The following is a 4,337-nucleotide window of genomic DNA, read 5'->3' on the forward strand; positions in this document are numbered from 1 at the left end:
AAAATTATTATGTTATGCGAAGAGGTGGTACTATTTTATGCCTTTTTCTTGAACTCGATTCTTCTTGATCTGCATAAAATTCTTCTGTATCTTCATATTTTATAGCACTTGTACTGGCATGTTCATGATTAGTGTCTTGTTTTACTATTTTTATTTTGTTTATATTTTCTAAAATTGTTTCTTTTATTTCTGGAAGTTGTCTTAACGCTAGAAAACTTAGAATTTCTATAATATTATTTAATGTGGAGTTTAATATTTCTACCTTTTCTCCTATAGGTTTTTCTGAAATATTTTCTACATCAATCTTGTAAATTGATTCATCGGGTAAATTTTTTGGTATTTCGAAAAGTGTTTGATTAAATGGTATAAATGGTTTGTTGGATGTGATCCCTTCTTTTCCAATTTTAATATTTGATAAATCCATGAGTTTTTTAACAAATCGTAAGATTTTTAGAATGATATTTTATAGTTTTAAAATTATTTTTAATACTCAAATAATTTTTATGAATCAAGTACTTTTTTCTCTTAATTTCTTTATTAAAAATTACTATCCAATTAATATGCTTACATGCTTCCTTAGGATATAGCTTTTCTTTTTCTAATCCGGCTTCTAATTCGTTTAATTCTTTCTTAAGTTGTTCTATAGTTTCATAATGCCTTTTAATAGCTTCCCATCTTCTATCCAAATATTCTTTCCAAAAAGTATTTAATTTAGAACACTTAATTTGTACTCTAGAACTCATAACTTTAATTCTAATTCTATTTGTTTTTTCCATATTCTTTTCTGAAATCTTTTTCTTGCTTCGTTGTTATAGTAATCAACTATGGATAATTCTTCATCTTTTTTAATTTTTTCTGATATTTTGGAGTATAATATTTCGAGTTTATTTTTATCGTAATTTCCAGCCTTTATATATTCTAGTTGGTAGGTTTTATGTTCGTAGTTAATTACTTCTAATTCTAATTCTAGTGTTTCACTATATATTATTTTAGGAGTTATGTTTCTGAATTTACTAAAAACTATACTACCAAGTTTATTCATTAAATTCGTTGACTTAGAGTTCGTATCATTTGTTTTAAATCTTTTATTTTATTACTTTCACTAGATGTTTCACCTGTTGTAATGGAAATTGGTTTTTCTATACGTGGTATCCAAACAGATGGTAATTCTAAAGTTGATTTCCCTTTTTCGATATATCTTTGGCTAGTAAATACTTTTGGTGTTTCTAGGCTTAATAGAGGTTCAAAAAGTTTATCTATATATCTATCATCAGTTTTAAAAGTAATACTGTGATGAGAATTTGTTAATGCATAATTAATTTGATATGTAACCGTAAAAGGGTGATTTCCTTTATACATAAAATTTCTTCTTAATAATTCATATCTTATTGTAATGCTTTTATTTAGATCTTTATCTTTCAGACTTAAACCTAATTGAATGTTTACATCGAACTTAATTTTTCCTTCAGCTAAATTTCCTTTTCCTTTTGCTATTATACTTTCATGTTTATCAATTATTCTATCGTCTCTTAATTCTAATTCAATAGGTGTATTACATCCCATGAAGGTACTTTTGAATATAATTTGTATGGTTGATATGTGTACATAAGCTATTTTAGTTCTATCTTTTTCATTCATTTGTTTAATTCTATCGCTTATTTGTTTTCTGTTGATTATAGGAATTAATATATCTCCTTTTGTTTGCTCAATAGGTACAGGTTCTTCTCCAATCATTTTTCCAAAATAAGTAATATTTTTTCTTGAGAAAATATCTTTAATTTTTCTATTATTATCAAAGTTATGTTTTTCAGATAATGTAAAATTTGTTCTTCTTATTGCTTTTCTGTTTATCATGATATCAGCCATGAAACCAGATTCATCTTCGATATCATTAATAGTGGTAATACCTTCTATTATTTCATTAGATACTTCCTCTTGAGTTTTAGTCATTTTGTTATTTGAGAATAAGTTTGTAAGTATACCTGAGTGTTTTTTCTTGATTGTCTTTGATGCAGAATTCTGAAGGTGCAACTGCTTCTCTAGAATCGTGCTGCTAGCTCTGATACCAGGATCTTTTACTACGTTCTCTTGTGCAGAATTATATTATGTTTATATTAATTTAGATTGTGAGGATTTGACTATAGTTTGCTTGAATGTTGAATAAGATTGTTACGTATGAATTCATGAAAGAGTAAATTGATGTGCCTAACTTTGATTGAGACATATGCCTAACTATATCCTTTTGGATAAGTAAATGGACGATTGATATGATGAAGGATTTATGTGCTTAAACGTATACTGAGGTTATGAATATATATAATGCTTGGATAGGTGTCGCTATTCAGAATCGGTTAAGACTCAACGACGGTGTCGCTATTCAGAATCGGTTAGGACTCAACGACGGGGGCTCTGCTATTCAGAATCTAAAAGACTCAACAGAAGAAACCAGTGAGGTTTATTATCAAACTTAACCTGATTACAAATGACAACCAAGGCTTCCTTTTATAGGCGAACCATTAAAACGATTCTTGTATATATAATCCCCATGACAACACCATTATAAATACCAAGCTTATTTCACCCATTTCACACTTGATCTCATTCACATTTTACACACACTTGCTCTCTAATTTTCTCTCTAGTTTTTCTCACACTAAAAATTGTAAGTTTTAAATTTTCTTCTTCTTCTTCTTCTTCTTCTTCTTCTTCTTCTTCTTCTTCTTCTTCTTCTTCTTCTTCTTCTTCGCATAATCACGACATCATCATCATAGAAAGATCAAGCTTTTTAGCTTTTTGATCTTGTTATATCTTGTAGATTCAAACTTTGATTTGAATCCTTCATGAACATGAAATATTCAAGCTTTCTAGCTTTGAATCTTCATTACTTTTGTTGGATCTAAGTTTTCTAGCTTATGATCTACTTTATTTTGTTTAAAAGATCAAAACTTGTGTTTATGATCTTCATGAAACTTGAAAATCTAGCCTTTTGCTTTAAGGATCTTCAAGAACATAAAAGATTCAAGCTTTCTAGCTTTGAATCTTTATTACTTTTATGGATCTAAGCTTTATAGCTTAAGATCACTTTGTTTTTGCTAAAAGATCAAAACTTGTGTTTATGATCTTCATGAAACTTGAAGATCTAGCTTCTTGCTTTAAAGATCTTCAAGAACATAAAAGATTCAAGCTTTCTAGCTTTAAAATCTCATAATTATTTGTTAAAGGATCCAAGCTCTCTAGCTTAGGGTTCCATTACTTTGATTGATCAAATTTATGTCTTACTTGTTTGATTGAATCAAAGTTTGTAGCTTTAATCTTGAATAGAACTTGTATTTGTGTTAAGACTAAGAACATGATGTAACCTTGGTTCATCATCCATCTAAAACTCTTAAGTGAGTTGTATTACTTCTTAGTATTGACATTGTGTGTTGATGGTTGAAACTTGGTCAAAGTGATGCTAAAACATCAAAGAGTTGTACACTTGAAGCTTACACGCATAAAGGATGAGAACCGTGATGAGCATCAAGCATCAAGAAACCCACCGGAGCACTTGTTTACTGTTTTTTGGGGTCTGATCAGACTCCTGGGGCTTCTAGAAAGTTTATTTCAGATATTTTGGTTCGAGTAGATGACTTTTCTTTTAAGACTCGCCTAAATCCGATATACAGTTTAGGATTTATAACCTTCCGAAAATCACTACGCGTTTGTAATGACATGCTGAAAATTCTGACCTACTCGCGCTTGAACCGTCGCCACGGTCAAACAACATTGAGTTAGGATATGAAAATTGGATAGAGGTACAAGGACTCACCTACGGATCCTTGGCCACTGACCACACATCTTTTCAGTTTGTATATAGGTCGTAACAGCTGTACGAAGTCGGCCTTTTGTTTCGATCTCTATTCTTGTTGAAAACTTACTTTATCTTTTACGAATGATGATGATGATGATACTTAAGACTTAATTTATTTACTTTAGAACCTTTTGGGATAATATACTGACTTAGTAACCTTTGACTTAGGTTGAGGACCTTTCGGACCGACTTACTACTTGCATACTTTTCATATCAACTTTTACCGCATTTATCACTGTGAGTTATAGCTCCCTTTCTACTTTACTATTTTTGGGACTGAGAATACATGCACTTTTTATGTTTTACTTACTTGACACGAGTACTTAAACTTCATATATGTGTGGGTTATATAACGGGCATAAACTTTCCCCTTAGCACGGTAACGTTTAACTATTGGTTTTTGAACCGGTAGACGCGAATCTTAGATATGGATCCATAGGGTTTGACATCCCCACTCGGGCTAGTCGCGCTAGTATTTACTTCGAGA

General features: G+C 30.3%; 1 long non-coding RNA gene across 1 annotated transcript; it reads left to right on the plus strand.

The window, feature by feature from the left end:
- The first annotated feature begins 1,677 nt into the window (after positions 1–1,677).
- LOC139903009 (uncharacterized) lies at positions 1,678–2,072 on the plus strand. The gene is made up of 3 exons (XR_011777868.1): positions 1,678–1,747; positions 1,863–1,900; positions 2,016–2,072. It is a non-coding gene; the product is annotated as an uncharacterized lncRNA (long non-coding RNA).
- Positions 2,073–4,337: the final 2,265 nt, after the last annotated feature.

Source organism: Rutidosis leptorrhynchoides, chromosome 3 (genome assembly GCF_046630445.1).
Source record: "Rutidosis leptorrhynchoides isolate AG116_Rl617_1_P2 chromosome 3, CSIRO_AGI_Rlap_v1, whole genome shotgun sequence".
Lineage (NCBI taxonomy): Eukaryota > Viridiplantae > Streptophyta > Magnoliopsida > Asterales > Asteraceae > Rutidosis > Rutidosis leptorrhynchoides.